Genomic DNA, 22835 nt, shown 5'->3' on the forward strand with positions numbered 1-22835 from the left:
TCTGAATGCTGAAATCACTTCCACTTTTGTGGCATTCAACTGATTGGATAAAATGTCACTCATTGCTCATGCCGGTCTCCCTGATTGCTAGATGTAATTAGCTATCTATGCAGTAAACTTACTAATGACTAAAGTCCTTAAATGACCTTGTATTAGAATTAGCCCAGTGCTTGCTTGACCAAACAACTGGGCACAATTACCTGGCCAAGTTGACATGTTAGCCTAACCAGCACAGATCTCATGTAAACCACTTCAAAATCTGCTTGGGATATTTCAGTGTATCTTCCAAATAACTTTTCATCACAGAAAGCTTATATTATAGGCAATGAAGTTATATTAACTTTTAATTTCACACTTCAATGGGTTATTGTGTTGAAATGTGTGGAGAGTCTCCTTTAGAACTTTGTTTTGCTGTTTGTCTCTAAATCTTAAATGAGGTAGGTTTTAGCTAATTTTAACCATTACCCCAAAAAACACTTCTCACGAAGTATATTACCACTTTGATGTTTTCTTACTCTCTTTTAAAGTCCCCTATAGTTGCCATCTCTCCTATATATTTTCCACACATGGCCTCCTGCCAAAATGTCTTCCTGAATATTACCATTTCCTACTGATAATTATGGAAGAAATGATAAAAATGCTGAAAGTTGCAATAAAATTAAATTGGATGGCATTAGAAGTTTACCTCTTTTAAAGAATAGATATTTTGTATATTTATTCGAACATTTGGGCACAGAAGCAAGGTTTGGTTTGCAATTTCTTAGAATGGAATGTTTCACTTGAGTAAATTTCACAAGTTTGGCCATATCTCAAGGGATAGTTGAAGGTTAAAATGTATGTAAAAGAAGCATGTTGAGTGTGTAAGCGTACAATTATTGTGTATTTCATCTAAATACAGACAAAGATTTCCCTAATAGAAACTCACTAATAAACTGTGAAAGCTCCATAGCAGTTCAATTACCATGCACCACTCCTTGAATCTGAGTGGGTAACATCACTCCAAAGTGCATTACTTTCTTCAGAAATACCTATCTTTTATTTACTGCTTTAAATATTCTCCCGATATTGCTAGCTTGTTTAACTGGTTTCAAGGTGCCACAAATCAGATCATGTCCCCTACAAAAATATGATCAAGTCCTAATCTCCAGTCCTGTGGATGTGAACCATTGTTAAGTAAGATCTTTGAAGATGTTGTCAGTTAAAGTAAAGCCAGACTGATTTAGGATGGGCCTTCATCCAATATGACTGGAGTCCTTATAAGCAGAGGAAATTTGGAGACAGATGGTCATGAGAAGGAGGTAGAGATTGAATTATAGATGGCTGGCAATTCACCACGAGAATGCTGCAAATTTCAGAGAAAGCAAGATCTTGCTGACACCTTGATTAAGGATATCTAGAGTTCAAAATTTCGAGACAATAAATTCCTGTTAAAACTTCATCAATGGCATTTGATACAGCAGCCCTGGCAAACTGAAACACAGGGACTCCTAAATATCAAGTTAACTAGTGACATTATTAAGTCTACAAAGGAATTCTCTTGCTATGTGAAACCTTCTCCTATTCTAAGATGAATTGAGCACATTTACTGGTCATTAGTACACTGTCTCTTTTACTTCTCTAATCATTGAGACTTTTTAAAAACCTTTAATTCACTCAAGCAAGCATGGGAGATGCATTTGTTAATTGGACAGAACTTCAACCAGATAAGGAGTTACTAGGACAGGGTATGCTACTAGATTTTTCAAGTTATTTCCAATTTTATAGTGTATACTTACCTGGTAGAACATTTTTTTAATAAAATGAATTCTAGCAAATGTTTTGCATTCTATAATATGTTGCAAAATGTCTTATTTTGTATTTTGAAGTAACAAGCCTTGCCAAGAGGAACCTTCATCTCTTTCCCATCCAGAATCTTATATAGAACCTCAGTTTCAAAGTCTCGTAGTAACTACATACACTCCCTATGCAGAGTGGCAGAGCTGGATGCCAAATTCAGTCCAGACTTTCCTTAAGGACCCAAAAAGCCTTTCTTAGCATCAAATTGAGAAAAACCATTAGAGAAAAGACATCCTCAGTGTATATATGAATCTCTTTCATAAGTAATTTGTACTTGTAATTGGAAGTTAAAGTAAGAATGGATGAATAATATTCACATTTTGATTTAAGTAAACAAAACGTGCCTTTTTTTTAGCATAGCACACCTGAACTCTGAGTTAGGTTCAATACAGACAGAATTGGGTTCAAACTTTGCCTTTTCCAATTAGTTTTTAGGTGACCTTAGGCTGGTCATAGAGTTGCTAAGAGCATTAAATGAGCTAATATTTCTAAAGCTCTTACCTCAGTTTCTGGCACATAGTATCTGTTATGTAACTATTTGTTATTATTTTAACCTACCAATTTCTTCCTTCCTTCCTTGCTCCCTTCCACCCTCCCTCCCTTCTTTCCTTCCTTTCCTTCTGTCTGGATTTTTGTCTACCTTAAATTCTGACTAGGAGAGCAAACCTGAACATCACTTTAATAACCCATGGCACCCCAAACCATGTCTAGGAAAATAATCTAAACCAATAAAGTATAAAAGTAACTACACTCCCTGTTGGCAAACTGGACAGCCCCTTCAAGTCTAGACTATTAAAGTAGCCCAGTTGGATTGGGACTCTTTAGAAAACTTAGTTATTTTTTTCCCTCTTTAAAACCATTGACATATGTATCATTGAGGGTCACTGCTGAACAGCAACCTAAATATAATTAATGCCTATAATGATACTTCCTGCTAATAATGGGCTTCTTTATTCAGATCACATTTTCTCCACTCCTTTTTTCAAATGGCTTCCTGAAGTAAGTGATATTAATTGGAGCCATAAAAAATTCACCAAACAGTAATATTTCATATAGACTTAGAGTTTGATTTAAAGTAATGCTTTTGCCGAACATCACCAAGTAAACAGTTTATAATTGCAATTTACTTCTTTATATAGATTTCTTGCAGATACTATCTTTTTATTTTTATTGTTGTTTTTTTTTTAAAACTATCATAGAGGGAATACTATTTTTCTTATGCCCTTTTCTTGTTTGGGCTACTCGTACACAGTTATAATGATGAAGTCAAAATCTAAACTCTTACTGTAAAAGCACAGCTACACAGTGGAGACATGATTATAAATATCAAGTCCCCATCCTTCTGAGATGATTTACTTTGAGCAACTTTGTGTGTGTGTGTGTGTGTGTGATACTTGCATGCCCAAATCATTTTAGTGGTTTCTTTCAGACCTCAAGAAGCAACATTGTTTAGTACATGAATGGGAAAAATTTGCCATTAAGGTCAAATCAATGCCTCATCCTAAATCATCCACTCTTCAAGAAGTTTATTGTACATCCTTATTCCCCTCCCTAAGATTAACAGATCTAACAATGCTCATCTGTGATCATCTTCAGTTTTACAACCTTGCTCAAGCCATTAACCACTAGAATCTATTAGTATCTTTTATTCAGAAGATTTCCAAAGAAAAGTTTTCTCATACTCCTCTTCTTCAACTTAGTTTTCTTAAGGATCTTCATATTGTATAATATAATGTGTTAATATAGGAAAATGAAGGAAATAAACCCTTAACGAAGAGTGGGTGGATGATATGAAAAAAGTGTTTAATTGGTGTCAGCAAAAGTAACTAAAAAAGTGAGTGGGGGATATTTCAATTGATAAAATGAAGAGCCCAGGAGGTGGTAATTAGAGGAATAGCTGGATCGAGGGGTGCAAATACTTTAGCTAGGAATCATTTTTAATCTCACATCCATATATTTAACTGTGACACTTTCATTCTCATGCAAACTCAAAAACCTGTTGCCTTGACTTAGACAATCCCCTCAGGATTGATATATTCGTCCCACACTCCCCTCCCCTCTTGATCATAGCATCTGGGTCCCTCTCTAGGAATTGTGCTCAGCCAAAGAATGTCATCTTCTGAAGGACACACCTCTCTAGAGCAGCTCACACTTGATTACTGATCAAGGGGTATAAGGCCCTGCCCCTTTGCCTCAAGTGGCCATTTCAGAATGGCTGCCAAATTCCATAGATCTGGAGGGTCATTGAGACCTTTGTTGTGACCCATCACAGGCCATCTCCTCCTTCTTTATTATTCCTACTTTACTCTCCCTCCATCATTTATCCTCAGAAAACTCCCTAATTAACTTCCTGCTCATATCTCTTTGCTCAAAGTCTATATCTCAGATAACACAATCTGGGACACAGCACTAGACTTCTGTCTTCCCAACTTCACGACTTCAACATGAACAGAGCTTCTCTTTCATATTACTTCATATAAAAGCATGGAAATGGGCCCCAAGAGTCTGGCATGGACAACATCTCCCTTCTGTAACTGACCTTTTGGGTGACAGGAAGACATTCAGGAACAACCAAACCATGTATTCTCATTTAGAACTCCTGGGAGGTTGGAGGAATAAGAATTAGGCAGCCTGATGTAAAGGCATGGACAAAGACTGAAGGAAGGATAATTCCCCAAAGGGAAAGTTGAAGTCGATTACCAGAAGACAGAATGCATATACAGAAGCAGAAATTACAGATACACATTACTAAAGGGGAGATAGATATATAAATAATGCTAATTTTAAAATAATTTACTTTACTCTTCCATTAAAATTAATGAGATAAAAAATAAATATAATAATAGCTAATATTTATTGAGTCCTCACCAAGCAGAAGCATTATACATTTGTATTGCATTGAATTCAGGTGTGTATAGTTAATTCAGCCAATGAGATATGGCTCTCACTTCTGGGAATAAGCTTTGAAAGCTAGCACTTGGTTTTCCATGTATTTTTTTTCTACTTGCCACAAAAGTGGCAATGTCTCAGATAGAACATGCTGTGTTCCAAAATGAAGTCAATGTATTACACAGCGAGAAATGGACAATTAGTAATATTATCAAGATATAAACAGGAATTATTGTATGGCATTGAGATTTGGCCATCATTTATTAACACTGAACAATCTATCCAACCATCAATGAATTTCTGATTAGTTGGTTACTTTGTCTAGCAGCAATGAGAAAATAGAGCATTTATTCCTGATAGAATTAGTTGAGTTCCCCCAGAAATAAGGATAACACATAGAGTTTTGGAATCAATTAACTGGTAAGTAATAAATGTGCATTTTCCTGGCAAAACCCCTGTGCTTATCTTCCTTGTGAATTTCTGACAGGTGGTAATTGGTAAGATACTGGGAAATATGACCAGGAACAGGCAAGTATCACAATTAAAGAAAAGAGGTAAATTGAAATAACCACATAATAATGAATTTGGAATTGATAAACATGTTTTAGTAACATGTACGAAAGCAAGGCATGAGCAATATAAGCCAGAATATATCTGCAAAGAACACATCATTCTAAAATGAATTGATGTTACTAGACTGTTACAGATAACACAGTCTTCATAAGCTATTTGAAGTTTTTAACAAATCAGTTTTATTGATACATGTCAATAAAGCATAAATCCATCAAGTGTACAATCATTTGTATTCAGTATAATCACATAATTCTGCATTGATCACTTCAATCATTTTTAGAGCATTTTCATTATTCCAATAAATATTCATTTATAAAAACCTTATCACCTCAATCTCTATGCTTCTCCTGCCATCAAAGCTGCTATTCTCTTTCATTTTCTCTAGTATATTTATATTTATATTGTATAAAAACGGTCTTATATGTGCAATATCACCCATATTCATATTTTACATGAGGTTTCACTATGTTATATAGTCCCATGTTACATTTTTGGCTTTCTTTCTAGTAACATACATGACCTTAGATTTACAGTTTCAACCACTGTCATACCCATATAATAGGCCTGCTAGTTACACACACTATGATGCGCTTTCAACACTTCTATTCATTTTCAAAGATTTAAAACAACATTTTTACCAATTCTGCACAGATTAACCTTCAGCTTTCCATTCTCTACCTTCATTCTATTTTCTGGCGACTTATATTCTAATTACAAATTCCATGAGCTTACACAATATATTTAATTCATAATAACGAAATCATACACTATTTGTCCTTTTGTATCTGGCTTGTTTCACTCAACATAATGTTCTCCAGGTTCATCCATGTTGTTGTCTGCTTCATGACTTCATTTCTTCTGATCACTGCATAATATTCCATTATGTCTATACACCACAATGTATTTATCCATTCATCAGTTGATGGGTTATTTCCGTTTTTTGATAATTGTGAATAACATAGCTATGAACATGAGTGTGCAGATGTCTATTCGTGTCACTGCTCTCAGTTCTTCTGGGTATATACCTAGTAATGGTTTTATCGGGTCATGTGGTAAATCTATATTCAACTTCCTTAAGAACAGCCAAACAGTCCTCCACAGTGGCTGTACCATTATTCTACATTCTTGCCAACAGTGAATAAGCATTCCTATCTCTCCACACCCTCTCCAACATTTATAGTTTTCTGACTTTTTAAATACTGGCCAGTCTAATAGGTGTGAAATGGTATATTATTGTAGTTTTGACTTGCATTTCCCTAATAGCTAGTGCTGTTGAACATTTTTTCACGTGTTTCTTCACCATTTGTATTTCTTCTTTGGAGAATTGTCTTTAATTCTTCAATCGTTTTTTGATTGGGTAGTTTGTCTTTTTATTGTTGACTTGTATGATGTTTATACATTATGGATATTAAACCCTTATTAGATATGTGGTTTTCAAATATTTTCTCCCATTGAGTCAGATGTCTTTTATTAGGTTATTTTTTCCAGTTAGTTAGCAGCAATGTTTTTTAGGACTTTTTGACAAAGTCCTTTGAGGTGCAACAGTGTTTCCTTTTGAGGAGATCCCATTTATCTACTTTTTCTTTTTGATGCCATGCTTTGGGTGTAAGGTTTAAGAAATCACCTGCTATGACAAGATTTGAAGATGTTTTCCTACATTTTCTTCTAGGAGTTTTATGGTTGTTGCTTTTATATTTAGGTCCTTGATCCATTAGAGTTAATTTTTATATAGGACATGAGATAGAGGTCCTCTTTCTTTCTTTTAGATATGTATATCTAGTTCTCCCAGCACCTTGACAAAAATCACTAGACTGTAGATGTGAGGGTTTGTTTCTGAGTTCTTGATATGGTTCCATTGGTCAATCTGTCTGTCTTTATGCAGCATCAAGTTGTCTTTATCACTGTAGCTAGGTAATATGCTTTAAAATCCAGAAATAAGAGTCTTCCAACTTTGTTCTTCTTAAAGACAATTTTGGCTAGTCAGGTCCCCTTATCCTTTCAAATAAATTTGATAATTGGCTTTTTTGTTTCTGCAAAAAACAGCTGTTGGGATTCTCATTGAGACTATGTTGAATCTGTAAATCAGTTTGAGTAGAATTGACATCTTAATGATTTTTAGTCCTCCAATCCATGAACATGGACTGTCCATCCATTTATTTAAGTCTTCTTAGGTTCTTTTAGTCATGTTTTGTAGTTTTTTGAATTCAGGTCCCTTATGTCCTTGGTTGAGTTTATTCCTAAATAGTGGATTATTTTAGTCACTATTATAAATGGATTTTTTTTCTGATTTTCCCCTCCTATTGTCTATCAATAGTGTATAGAAACACTATTGATTTTTGTGTATTAATCTTGTTTCCCACCACTTTGCTGAACTTGTCTTTTAATTCTAGTAGTATTGTTATGGAATTTCAGGATTTTCTAGATATAGGATCATGTCATCAGCAAATGGTGCATGTTCACTTTTTCCTTTCTATTTGGATGCCTTCTATTTCTTTATCTAGCCTAATTGCTTTAGCTAAAACTTCTAGCACAATATTGAATAACATCGAAGGTGAGTCTTTTGTAGACAGCATATAGATGCTCATATTTTTTCTCCATTCTATCAGTCTGTCTTTTGATGGGGGAGTTGAAGCCATTAATATTCAATATTATTACTGTAGAGGCATTACTTACTTCATCCATTTTGTCCTTTGGTTTTCTGTTGTCATATTTTACTATCATCTGTCCTTTTACCCTTTAATTTACCTTTTTAATAATCTTCATTTATACTCTCTTCTCCAAGTCTCTCACCCTTGTGTTTTCCTTTCAGGCTGCAGCTCTCCCTTTAGTATCTCTGATAATTCTGGTCTTTTGGCAACATATTCTATAAACTTTTATTTGTCTATGAAGACACTGAAATCACTCTCATTTTCAAAGGACAGTTTTTCTGCATACAATATTCTTGGCTGGCAGTTTTTCTCTTTCAGCGCCTTAAATACATCATACCACTGTTTTGTTTCTTGACTCCATGGTTTCTGATGAGAGATCAGAGCTAAATCTCACTGAAGTTTCCTTGTATTTGATGCTTTTCTTTTATGGCTTTCAGAATCCTCCCTTTATCTCTGATATTTGTCATTCTGAATAGTAGGTGTCTTGGGATATGTTTATTTGGAATTATTCTGTTTGGGGTGTATTTTCCTTCTCGGATATTGATACTGATGACTTTCCTAAGGGCTGGCAAGTTTTTAGTCATTATTTCTGCAAATATTATTTCTGCCTCTTTCTCCTCTTTTCTCCTTTGGGGCACTGATAATGTGTATGTTTGTGGGTTTTGCATTGCCATTCAGTTCCCTGAGAGCCTGTTCCATTTTTTTTTCCCATTCTTTTCTCATTCTGTCCTCCTGTCTTTTCCACTTCAGTTGTTCCATATTCAAAATCACTAATTCTGTCCTAGACTCAAATCTGCTCTTATGTGCCTCTAACGCATTTTTTAATCTCATCCATTATGTTTTTCATTTCCATTAACTGTGTTACTTTTCTTTGCAGGCTTTTAAGTTGTTCTTTATGTTCTTCCAGTGTCTCCTTAATATCCTTTATCTCTTTAGTAATATATTATTACAATTATCTGAACTGATTTAGGAAAGTTGTGTATTAGTCATTGATTAATTGTCTTAAACCCTGTATGTCTTCAGCATGTTTGGTTTGTTCTTTTGCTGGTCATCTCTTCCTATCTCCTAGTATGACTTGTAATTTTTTGCTGATATCTAGGCATCTGAATTTGTTGGTGAATTTATCTGATGGCCAATTACTATCTTTTTCCTATTTTTTTCATGGCTCTTCTTTGATATTTGGTTCAATTTATTCTAAGTATTTAAAATTGCCCAGCTCAAGTTATCAAAATTGGACCAGGAACTCACTAATGGGATGCAGATTTTCTCCCAGGAGTTTGGGTTAAGAGAGACTAAAAGCAGTTTTTCTCTCTGCAATTTCTAGATTGACCAGCAGATGGTGCTTGTTGGAGCACCTTTCCACAGAGGTGCTTTTTTTCAATCTCTGCTTTCCTGGGTTTTGGTCTACTCAGAGCTGAAATTAAAAGCAGGCTTTGCTGGCCAAATTCACTGAAGAGAAGCCCCCTAACTCCTCCTCCCTTTTCCTATATTACAGTTGATAGGGAGGAAGATGTCTGTCCCCCTCTCAGTCAGCTGCAGCAAACCAAGGATTTTATCCAGCTTAATATTTTGGGACTGGGGAAGGGGAGCCCTTCCTGGCCACCACAGGAATTTGGTAACTCACATTTGTTGTTTCAATTTCTTCATCTCTCTGTCCCTTGCCCTCTTGGGAGTTGTGTAGCACTGCCCTGGTCTACTGACCCCTGAAGCAGGTACCTCCCACAGCTTTTGGCCCTTTCTCCTTTATTTTTGTGGAAGAGTTGAGACCTACTCCAATATCATTTCCCCAGATCCTGAATTTTGTTTAGATATTACATGGATCCATAGACTCTCTTTTTCTAAGTACAAGGGACTCTAATAACTTCTTTGACCTGTAAAATAGATTTTACCCCTTTAACAGGTAAGCAAATTGAAGATCAGAGATATTAAACTAAAGACCAATTTCACAAAACCTTGGTTTTTAAACCATGTTTTTCTGCTTATAAATTCTGCCATGTTTTTGGTATGCATCTTTTCAGTGGACAAGATGGAAAAACATGTATAGCGAGTTTGAGGATTTCAGGGTTGATCAAGGTAAAAGACTTGACCACAGGATGGCAGTAGCACATAATAAGCTTTATTTGGATGGCACCTGGACAAGTTTTCATGAGAGGGGAAGCCTCACTCAGTAGGAACCTTGCAGAGGCAGCAGCATGAGGCCTCCACTCGGAAGTGGAGCATAGCAAGGGAACTCCAGGGAAGAGGAGAATTATGTGTCTAAGTGACATCACTCAGCAGTATAGTGAAGAGTCACTGAATCAGAGAGATTCGAAGAACAACAATGATTTTTGGTGTTTTATAGCCCCTGGATTTGTCTTATCTACGGCAAGCAGATGTTGGGTACATTTTCATGGACAATGCAATGGAGGCAAGCTCTAAATGCCTAAAATTTTGCTTATTTTAGATTTAAATTTAAATTTTAAACAATTCAAGGTATGACTTTGAGTTTGACATTGGTGAGCTTACAATTAACAGTCCCAGTCTTTTGTGAAGTGAACAATGTAGGGGCCAATATACATTTATTAGCGATTTATATAAAAACATGATTAGCTAAAATGTAGAATGTTTAAACAAATTCACAGTTATAGAAAACTTTATTAAGCTAAACCAGATTTTTTTGTAAAGAAATTTGCTTTTGCTATTTCTTTCTGATCATCGACACATATTAACATTGTTAAGAAAAAATCCAATATAGAAAATTCCAATGATGGTAAAAACACTGAATCTTAGCAACTAGTGATAACTACTGCTAACAATTTTTTATAATTAGAGAGGTTGTGGTTTTATAGAACAATCATGCATAAAATAGTTGACTCTGAGAACCTAGTTGAAAAGGAAATTACTCCAAATTCCTTTTCAATATACATTCTCAATAGTGTGATTTATGGTTTAGAAATAGGACTTATATATTTTCTAAATGTAGTCTCAGATATTTCTTTCATAAAATTATGACTAGTCCCTTCCCCCAAATACAGACATAACTTTTTTCTTTATTCTCTATGAAAGTCAAGTATAGTCTCCCATCTTGCTTTGTGACCCACAAAGAAAACCCTGTTTTCAGGACTAGATGTTCTGTTGTGTCTTCTGGCTCAGGAAGGTAGTATAGAGTGACTAACTTCTTCGGATACCGTGATATAAAAAATATCCCACAGCTGATAGTGGTCTGACCAGCCTTCTTTTCCCTTTGGCCGTGAGCACATTCTCAGACTAAATATGTACATTTGATGGCACTTGATTTACCTTTACTGCTATAACTGTTCCTGGCAGGGAGACAGAAATGTCCTTCCATTATGACACAAGCGCAAGAGGGCTATGTTTAAACCATCTCTCTGCATTGGCCATGGATCAAGACCTGCTGGCCAAGGATACTGAAATCTACTATTGAAGTTGGCCCTGCTTTGTCTCTTCTCTATATCCATTAATATTCCACCCAGTGCCTGTGCGAGTTATGATTTTTCTGGCAATGCTGACATGTTGGAGTGGTTAGACATCACTTTGTTGTCGTTTCTGACCAACATTTATAGATATTTTTGCCAGAATTAAACCATTGTCTATTTTTGTATTAATTAATGAGGTTGTATCAATCATTAGTTGGCACAATAGAGATTGGAATCTCTGATTATTTCTAAAACGTATTCCCTATTAGGTGGTAGAAGTGATATACTTTTTAAACATTCTTCACAAATTCCCCATGTCTGTCAGAGGATCTGTTATTCTGTTGTTATCTCAGAAATGGAATGGGTCATTGATTTCTTCCTATTCTTCACTACTGTTCATTCCAAGATATAAAATACCGTATCATAGACACTGTCGATTCTTTTTTGGCAATGTTTTTTAAATTTGACCATTCCTTTCTAGTTTCAGCATCTCCACCTATATAAGGATAGGCAAACTGATGGAACAAATGACCACAATGTCTCTGTGGCTTAACAAAATGAAGTTTACTTTTTGATCATGTCAAAATTGTGAAGATAGGGTGGCTTTATGGGGAAGTTTCTTTTAAAGGAGAACATGAGGAACCAGGTATATGCCATTTTATGTCTGTAACATAGAGGCCTTCACATACTGCTGCAGTGATAGGAGAGAAAAAGTATAGATGATCAAGTGGAACATTTTATGATAAAGGTTGAAAATCATGTGTTCACTTACATCAAATGTTCTACCGTCCAGAAATCAGTCACATAGTCCAAGAATTGAAATCTGTTCTGGAAAAGTGCAGTTGGTTATTTTTTTCCTGTTGATTTAGAAAGAGAAAGCTGGTTTGCTGAGTCCATGGCATTATCTTGGCCATTATCTATCCCTTGAGATATTTACTATGTTCCGGATTAAAAAGAAGTTGTTGTTTTCATGAACCACCTATTTTTTTCTTGTCATATTTATTCATAGATTTTTTCTATTACCTATTTTTTAAAAGATATATAGATCACACAAAATGTTACATTAAAAAATATAAGAGGTTTCCATTTACCCCACTGCCCACACTCCCCACTCCTCCCACATCAACAACTTCTTTCATTAGTGTGATACATTCATTGCATTTGGTGAATACATTTTGGAGCACTGCTACACCACATGAATTATAGTTTACATTATAGTTTACATTCTCTCCCAGTCCATTCAGTGGGTTATGGCACGATATATAATGTCCTGCATCTGTCCCTGCAGTATCATTCAGGACAACTGCATGGCCTGAAAATGTCCCTCTATCACACTTCTTTTTTCCTCTCCTTGCCTTCAGCAACTCCCATGGCCACTGTCTCCACATTAATGATATAATTTCTTCCATTGCTAGAGTCACAACAGTTTTATAGTAAACAACCAGTAAGTCCACTCTAATCCATATTTTATTCCTCCATCTTGAGGACCCTGGGGTGGCGATATTCCCCCCACCTCTAAATTGAGTGGGGGCTAAGATCTCACATGACTGATGGTTGGGATTCTCCTGCTTGCATTTATAGACTCTCTCGGTTCCTTGGTGTGGTGGTTGATCATCCTCACCTCCTTGTTAGCTGACCTGGGTAATTCCAACAAACTGGAGAGTAGGAGTTGTAACTCTGCTGAGGCTAAGAGTCCAGTTTGCACATGGACAGTCCAGAGATTCAAGTCTCATGAGCATATACCTCCCCCAGTGTCAACCACAGGTTCAGTAAAAGTGACAGAAGAGCCATGTGTAGAGAGGTCACATCTGAGTCCAACTCCATAACACTCAGGAGCACACATTCCCAAGTAGGGCCCACTGGCAAGGCACCGAACTCCAGAGCCATCTGCCATGACCATAGGACCCATGTGTTTCTGTAGCCCTCAGGAGCACCAGTACTTAGGGTTGTATCTACTTTGGTTCTTTCTGAGTTCCTGCTGAGATATGCATAAGTGCAACCCCTCTGATGACCTCTTGACTCTTTTTGAGGTCTCTTAGCCATATAAACTCATTTGTCTTTACCATTTCTCCCTTCTATTCAAGCTTTTTTTCTAGTTGCATCACCAGCTGGTGCTTGGTAGTAATCTCTTGATGCCAGGGAGGCTCATCCCTGGGAGTCATGTCCTATGCTGGAGGGAAGGGAATGCATTTATATGCTGAATTTGGCTTAGAGAGTAGCCACATTTGAGCAACATGGAGGCTCTCAGAAGGTTACTCTTAGGCACCCTGCAGCTCTAGGCCTAGTTAAAATTTCAAAGCACACAGGCTCATAAGCATAGCCATCAGTATCAAGTGCCCATCATTGGACCACCCTTCTTCACTGTTCTTTGCCCTTATACTTGGGGGATTGTTGCTGTTCCACTGGAGAATGCAACAGAGCTCCCCAGGATGGGAACTCAGCATTCCCTCAGTTGCCGTGTGAAACTTTACCCACTATGCCAATACCCAACAAACATCTGAACATATCTATATACCCTATATACATGCCCTGGAGAACTCCCTCCCACCTTGCATCCCTCATCAATGACACCCCATACCTATGCTTCTCCTTTGCCATAGCTGATCTAAAACTTATTCAAAAATGAAGCCTAATATATTGCCAAATTCAATTAATAGGAAAATGAAATAATAATGATACATAAACCACCTATTTTTGCAGTCATTCCATACTATAGGCATATCTTGGAGATATTGCAGGTTTAGTTCCAGACTACTGCAATAAAGCAAATATCACAATAAAATAAGTTACATAAATTTTTTGGTTTCCCAGTGTATATAAAAGTATTGCTTATACTATACTGTAGTCTATTAAGTGTGCAAGAGAATTGTGTCTTAAAAAATGTACATGTCTTTAATTTAAAATACTTTATGCTAAAAAATGCTAACCATTATCTGTACCATCAATAAGTGATAATCTTTTTGCTAGTGGATGGTCTTGCCTTGATGTTAATGGTTGCTGACTGAACAATGTGGTGGTTGCTGAAGGTTGGGGTGGCTGTGACAATTTCTTAAAATAAGACAACAATGACATCGATTTACACTTCCTTTCACAAAAGATTTCTCTGTACTATGTGATGCTGTTTGGTAGCATTTTAACCAGAGTAGAATTTCTTTCCAAGTTGGAGTCAGTTCTTTCAAACCTGCCACTGCTTTATCAACCAAGATGATGTAGTATTCTAAATCCTCTGTTGTCCTTTCAAATGTTAATAGCATCTTTACCAGGGGTAGATACCTTCTCAAGAAACCACTGTCTTTGCTCATCCATAAGAAACAACTCCTCATTCACTAAAGTTTTATCATAAGACTGCAGAAATCCAGCCACATCTTCAGGCTCCACTTCTAAGTCCACTTCTCTTGCTCTTTCCACCGTATCTGCAATTACTTCCTCCACCAAGGCTTGAACCCCTCAAACTCAACTTCTTCAAAATTCCTGTTATTTGAACCTCCTCCCATGAATGACAAATGTTCTAAATAAAATCTAGAATGTTGAATCCTTCCAGAAGTTTCTTTAATTTACATTGCACAGACTCATCAGAGGAACCACTATCTATAGGAGCTGTAGCTCTTAAAAAGTGTATTTCTTAAATAATAAGACTTGAAGGTCAAAATGAGTCCTTGATCAAAGGGCTGCCCAACGGATGTTGTGTTATCAGGCATGAATACATTAATCTCATTGTACACCTCCATCAGAGCTCTTGAGTGATGAGGTGCATTGTCAGTGACCAGTAATATTTTAAAAGGAATCTTTTTTTCTGAGCAATAGGTCTCAACAGTGGGCTTAAAATATTCAGTAAACCATGTTGTAAACAAATGTGCTGTCATCCGGGCTTGTTTTTCCATTTATAGAACACAGGCAGAGTAAATTCAGCATACTTTCTAAAGACCATAGGATTTTCAGAATGGCAAATGAGCTTTGGCTTCAACTTAAAGTCACCAGCTACATTCACCCCTAACAAGGGTGTAAGCCTAACTCAGCTGTCAACATGGCTTCCTCACTAAACTTAATAATATCTGGCTTTTGATTTAAAGTGAGAGACATGCGACTCTTTCTTTCAATTGAACACTTATATGCCACTGTAGTGTTATTAATTGGCCTAGTCTCAATATTGTTGTGTCTGAGGGAATAGGGAGGCCTGAGGAGAGGGAAAGAGATGACAAGTGGTAGGTCAGTGAAACAGAACACAAATAACATTTATCCACTAAGTTTGCCTTGTTATATGGGCACAGTTTATGATGCCCCAGAACAATTACAATAGTAACATAGAAGATCACTGATCACAAGTCACTGTAACAGATATAATAATGAAAGAGTTTAAAATATTGTGAGAATTACCAAAATATGACAGAGACAAGACGTGAGCATATGCTATTGGAAAAATGGCACCATTAGACTTACTCAAGGTAGGTTTGGCACAAACTTTCAATTTGTATAATTTGTATAATTTGTATAAAACTCAATATTTACAAAACACTGTAAAGTGAAATGCAATAAAATGAATTATGTCTGTAATTTATTTCCCCAATCAAATATTTTTGTTGATCATATACTATTACAGGCATATGCCTTAAAGCATTTCATTTTGACCTACTTGAACTGCTAAATTCCATTAACAGACAGACAATTGAACTAATGCATTTGCAAATGACTTAGCTGTTATTATAATTATGACAATATGTGTGGGAAAGTTGAATTAAAAAAAAACAAATTATGTGTATATGATCAATTTGATAAAAAAGAAGGTAAAAATATGAATACAGTTGAAGCATTTTTTTAAGCTTATGTATTTGTTAGTTTTCCTGTTCATGAAAATTTATTTGTAATTCCCAAATCAATACTTCTGACACTTTCACAGTCATTCCTGGACAGGTACAGAGCAGCTAAAAACTTGAATCACCAAACCCACATATTCCCAGCTGAGGTCAAATAAGGAGTTGTTCTTCCTTCTTATTTTGGTGTTCATGTTGTAAACAATTGTCCTTTTGGAGGTATACTAAGTAACATATTTTTCATGTTTTTGGCTTTTTATTGATGATTTCTCTGTTTAAAAATGTCCCCTAATTGTGGTGCTGGAATACTATCTAGTGTTCCTTAGCCCAAGAAAGCTGTTATTTTCTTACTATGAAAATATATGATATATAAGCTTCATTCAGGTGGAAGATGTAATGAAGTTATAATGAAGTTGACCATGAGTTCAATGTTAATTAATGAGCAATATATATTAAATAATATGTCTTTAAACAGCAATACACATGAAACAAGGTTATATATTGATTGTGGCCAGAGGCTCCTTTCACCTACCTCTTTACTTCACTTCAAGCAATGTTTCATTATTTACTAGTTCAATGTTTATGGTGATGTTATAGAACATAGCTAGCATGAATAATGAGAATTGGCTTTAATTGTTTTTAATAAGAAACATGTTCATACCTAGGTTAGCATTCAGAAAGAGTTCAATATTAAGGCTTTCCAAAGGACCACAAATGCTTATTCCAAGTTTTCTGAAGGTGTTCATGGTGAAGGAAGACTATGCAAAGATGCACTAGGATATTACCTATATAATTTGATTTGCAATGTAAATGACTCCTCTATTTACTTAAAATAGGTTTCCATCTAAAATGACTCCTAATTATTACCACAAAAATCATCATAATGTAATAAGATTTTGGTTCACAAAATAAATATATTTTAGTACAATAAGTCACAAATACTCATTTTATTTTAGTATGGCACACAAGAATATCATGTAGATGTGTGAAATAATGGGGGTCTGAAAACATATATGATGAAAGTATAGAGAATTGGTAGAGCATGCGACTATCTTTTGAGGTTCGGAACAGTCAGGACTTGAGGGTGGAAGTCTTTTGATCCAGGGAAATATGAACTTCAGATGTGTATACACAGAGTTTTTCATTTAATTGAGGTTTCTGATATTGGTAATTCGCACAGTAAATCAATGATTTCATTGTTTTTCCTACCTTTTTTTGGCTCCATGTTTTCGCTTTCCTCCAAATGACTTAGGAGTCATGTCTATACAACATGCACAGCCAAAAACTCCAGTATGGGTTTCTGAGAAAACAGAGACCAAGACAAAGATCATATAGGAATGCTTTATTGGGGAAGGATGAATAAAGAAAACAGAACAAAGAAAGAGGGAAATCAAAATATAAGATATTATATTACTGAGAAAAACAGCTGGCTATTCAGTCATTAAAGATATCTCCTAAGAGATAATGGGAAACTACTGTTTCCAGAAAGAGTCTGCCCGTGAATGAGAAAGAGGAGCAATTGATCAGCTCACTTCTTCCTTTTGAAGGCTTCATTGTGACAAAGATTGCTGCATTTCTGAGTGGTGCTACTCCTAAGGAGGCCAAAGCCTGAATATATCCAGCAGATCATAGCATACAGTGCAGCTGCCTTCATCAAACTTTGACAGGTGCAAAAGAAGGGAAAGAGTGGCACCCTCCTACTTTGGGAAAACCAATGCTGGTAGAAAAAGGTGTCTGTAGTGGTAATCATAGCTTTCCAACCTCAAAAATAGTGTTGTTCATCTGTGGGGCCACTTTGGTCAAGGAACAACCTAGGCCTTTAGAGTAGAAGGCGTTTGAATAACATGCATGCCTTAGAAACTAGAAAAAGTATCTCCATAAAAATTTAGACCTCAGGATATTCTAGGATAGTAAGTATTCTTCCCCACTCTGAAAATATTAATATTTACATACTTTCCAGGGCAATAAGTAAGCTATTTCTCTGAAGATGAGGATGGGAAAACGTGCCAGCAGTTCCTTAAAAGCTGTCTTCTAATTGCAGTGTTCCTCTCCTCTAGTACAAGGGAGTGACAAAGAACTTAGGATATCAGAGTTGATGAATAAATTTAGACCAATATAGATAACTACAGGTCATGCTGTGCTACAAAATAGCATGTACAATTAAAATTAAAAGTCTCAAATTTGTAAATTAATTTTTATAATCACTTTGTATTCAATTTATGCTTTTTCTTTTTTCTGTTATTTCATCTTCTGTTACTCCATTACTTTTCACATTTATTCAAAATTTTTATTGACTATTTGAAAGCATGTTATTATGTGTTAATTTGGAAATCAAAAGAAAATAACATGTATTATATGCATTATCTTTGTTTTGCATATAGATGGCTACATTTGATTATTGAGACTCCAGTAATAGTATTATCATTACCTTCATTTTAATGAAGAAGAAACAAATTTCATAGAAAGCAAATTGTCCAAGATCATAAAGCCAGTAAAGAGTTAAGCCTTTATTTGAACAATTTCTATTGGGTTCTGAACACTTTGCACTTTCTGTTATTTTAATTCTGTTACCTGATCACAAAGTTTAAAGGGAGACAATGAGAGGGAAGCAGATGTAGCTCAAGTGGTTGAGCACCTGCACTCCATATATGAGGTCCTTGGTTCAATTCCCTGTACCTCCTAAAAAAAAAAAAAAAGAAAGAAAAAGATATTTCTACAAATTTACCACACAATTAAATGCACAAATGGCTATTTTCAAGAGATTCTGAAATCTTAGAATTGGTACCTCTTACCACTGCCAATACTCTCCTTAATCATCTCATCAAAACGTACAGCTTATTGAGGACAACCAGCAAGATGGCTGCAGAGTAAGGAGCTCCCAGAGTCAGCTTGTGCTATAGAGCAGGTAGTAATCACCAAGAGCTACCTACAGTGCTTGTTTGGGGACTCCAGGAGACCAAAAGTGCACCCTGCAACATCCTTGAAAGAATGGAAGGAGAAGACAGCCAATCCACAGAGAAGATTCATAAGTAGAGCACTCCACATCTTGGAGGCCAGTGCTCATCCTCCACTGGTGGCACAAGCCACCTCAGGAGCTATTCTATGGCTGGAATTGAAAGCTCCACTTCCCTAAAATGGTGGAGGAAGAGACAGTTGGACACCAGCTTCAGCTACTGATTGGTAAATTCAGTGGGCTAAAGTATAATCCTAAGAACAGCTAAAGTTTGAATCTGTGCAAGTCAGAAAGAGACCAGTAGTCACCATTTTAACTCTGCCCCTGGCAGGAGGGGAAATCTGGCTGACTGAAAATCACAGTGCTGGCAGGGAAAGGCTTCTTTCCACCCAGATCAAATTGCAACTCTGGCCTCAGCCCTGACCCCAACTCTGGCAGGGAGGAACCTGGGGGAACTTGTGCCAGCCTCTATGGGAAAATACAGGCCACGCATAGGCGGCCAGTGATCATCCTACCCTGGCAGCTCATGCTGCCCCAGGAGCTATTCTGTGACTGGAGTTGGAAGCTACATTTACCAAAAACAAGGGAGGAGGAGACAAGAGTCAGTTGGCCACCAACTTCAGCTACTGATTAGTCAATTCAGGTGGCTAAAGTATAACCCTAAGAACAGCTAAAGTTTGAACCTGTCCAAGTGGGAAAGAAGACAGTATCCATTATTTTAACTCTGCCCCCAGCATGAAAGGAAGCCAGGCTGACAGAATATCAAAGTGACATAGGAACCAGTTTCTTTCACCCAGAGAAGCCTGCAGCCCTAAATTAAGCTTCGGTCCTACATTGGGCAGGGAGGAAGCTGGTGGAACCTGCACCATCCTCTCCCGGTAACTGCAGGTATATTCGGCTGGACAGAGTCAGAAGTCTATTGGGGCAACTGTGGTCTTTTTGGACCCACATGGCATAGATTGCTGCCCACACCTGCAACTCCATTTTTGCCCCAGGCAGGGGAAAAAGGGATGTGAAGCATCATCAGTCTCTCTGGGCAACTACAGTCTAGGCCTGCATGACTTTGATTATTGCACATGTTTGTGGCTCTGTCCCAACCCCTGGCAAAAGAGAAAGTTGGGAGAAGCTTCATCCATCCCTGGGACAATGAGGACAGCTTTAGCCTCCACAGTTTACAGCACCAACTACACAACCAGAAAGGGAGAGAAAGGACAAGAAAGCCCTAAATTAAAGAGAGAAACTGCACCCAGAATAAATACATCTAGTAAGCCAGATGCCAAGATACGAATGATAAATGGCAATCCACACCAAGAAACAGGCAGATATGGCCCAGTTAAAGGAACAAGATAAGCCTCCAGATCTTGAGGACAACTAATCATAGATGTTCAAACAATCTTCTTAATAAATTCAATGAGATGGCTAAAGAGATTAAGGATATTAAGAAGACTTTGAATGAACACAAAGAATAATTTGAAAGCATACATAAAAAAATAGCAGATCTTATGGGAATGAAAGGTGCAATAATGAAATAAAAAATACATTGGAATCATATAATAGCAGATTTAAGGAGGCAGAATAAAAGATTTGTGAGCTTGAAGAAATGACCTCTGAAAGCAAACAAACAAAATAACAAATGAAGAAAAAAATGGAAAAAACTGAACAAGTTCTCAGGGAACTAAACAACAGCAAGAGACATGTAAACATACATGTAATGGGTGTCCCAGAAGAAGAAAAGAAGGGACAAGGGGCAGAAGGAATATTTGAAGAAATAATGGTAGGAAATTCCCCAACCCTATTAAAGGACATAGATATCCATGTACAAGAAGTACAATGTACTCCCACCTGAATAAATCCAAATAGACTAACTCCAAGACACATTATAATCAGAATGTCAAATGCCAAAGACAAAGAGAATTCTGAGAGCAGCAAGAGAAAAGCAATGCATAACATTTAAGGGATACCCAATAAGATTAAGTGCCCATTTCTCATCAGAAACCATGGAGGCAAGAAGACAATGGTATGATATATTTAAGATACTGCAAGAGAAAAACGTCCAGCCAAGACTCTTATATCCAGCAAGATTGTCTTTCAAAACTGAGGGTGAGTTTAGAATATTCACAGATAAACAGAAACTGAAAGAGTTTGCTACCGAGACAGTTTTTTCAGGAAATACTAAAGGGTGTGTTACAGCCTGAAAAGAAAAGACAGGAGATAGATACTTGGAAGACAGTCTAGAAATGAAGATTATATCAGTAAAAGTAACTAAAAGTGTCAAAAGAGTGGTGAAAATATAATGACAAATAAAACCCAAATATTTAAGAAAAACTTAATCAATGATGTAAAGCACTTGTATTCAGACAACTAAATCTCATTGTTAATAGAAATAAAAAAGACCTAAATAATTGGAAGAACATTCCAAATGATTTGGAATGTTTGGAAGACTAAATATCATTAAGATGTCAATTCTAAAAAAAAAGTCAATTCTATTCAAATTGACATACAGATTTAAAGCAACCCCAATAAAAATTCCACCACCATTTTTAAATAAATGGAAATCATGATTATCAAATTTATTTGGAAGGGTAAGGGGTCCTGAATAGGCAAAAACATCTTAAAAAGGAGGAGTAAAGTTGGAGGACTCTCACTTCTGGACTTTAAATCATATTAACTAGCTACAGTGGGAAAAACTGCATGGTACTGGCATAAAGACAGACACATAGACAAATGGAACAGAATTGATGGTTCAGAAACAGACCCTCACATCTATGGGCAAGTGATTTTTGGCTAGTCTGTTAAACCCACCCAGCTCTGGCAGAACAGTCCATTCAGCAAATGGTCTGAAAGAACTGGATATCCATAGCCAAAAGAAGGAAAGAGGACCCCTATCTCACACTTATAGAAAAAATTAACTCAAAATGGATCAAAAACCTAAATATAAAAACAAGAATCATAAAGCTTCTGGAAGAAAATGTTAGAAAATATCTTCAAGGCCTTGTGGTAGGTGGTGGATTCTTAAAGGAAATAAGAGGAGGACTGAGATGGACAACTGATGTTTAATGCATGTAGAAGTTTTAATTAACTTTACAGTTAAAGTGTGGAAATGTGTACAGGTTGATGGTAACACATAGTGAGTAACATCTGGTTTATAAATGGGAATGTGGCTGGAAAGGGGAGTCTAGGGATTTAAATGCCAATTGTCAGAAAGCCAGAAAATAATCTAGGGACTGAATAACACAGTAAACCCAGAGGTGGATGAGAATTGTGATTGATGGTACAGATGCCAGTGTCCTTGGTGAGCTAGAGCAGATGTACATCAGTATTGTAGGGTGGTGAGAATGTGGACAAAGATGAGAAAAATACAACTGGAGTGACCTATGGACTATGGTTAGCAGTAATAATGTAATATTCATGCATCTATGCCAAAGATGTACTGTGTTGATAATGGGAGAGTATGGAAAAAGTGTGCCAAAATATGCTATGGACCTGGTAATAATCTGTTTATATTATCTCATAATCTGTAAAAAATATTCCACCATGATGTGATGTATTGATAGAGGGGTATTGTATAGGAATTCTGCACATATGCATGATTGTTTCCTAAGTTTACAACTTCTGTCATAAAAATATATTTAAAAAATAAGAATAGGGTGAACTAGGGGAAAATACACTAAATGGAAGATAGGGACTATAGTTAGTAGTAATGTTTTGACAA

Source organism: Dasypus novemcinctus, chromosome 4 (assembly GCF_030445035.2).
Source record: "Dasypus novemcinctus isolate mDasNov1 chromosome 4, mDasNov1.1.hap2, whole genome shotgun sequence".
NCBI lineage: Eukaryota > Metazoa > Chordata > Mammalia > Cingulata > Dasypodidae > Dasypus > Dasypus novemcinctus.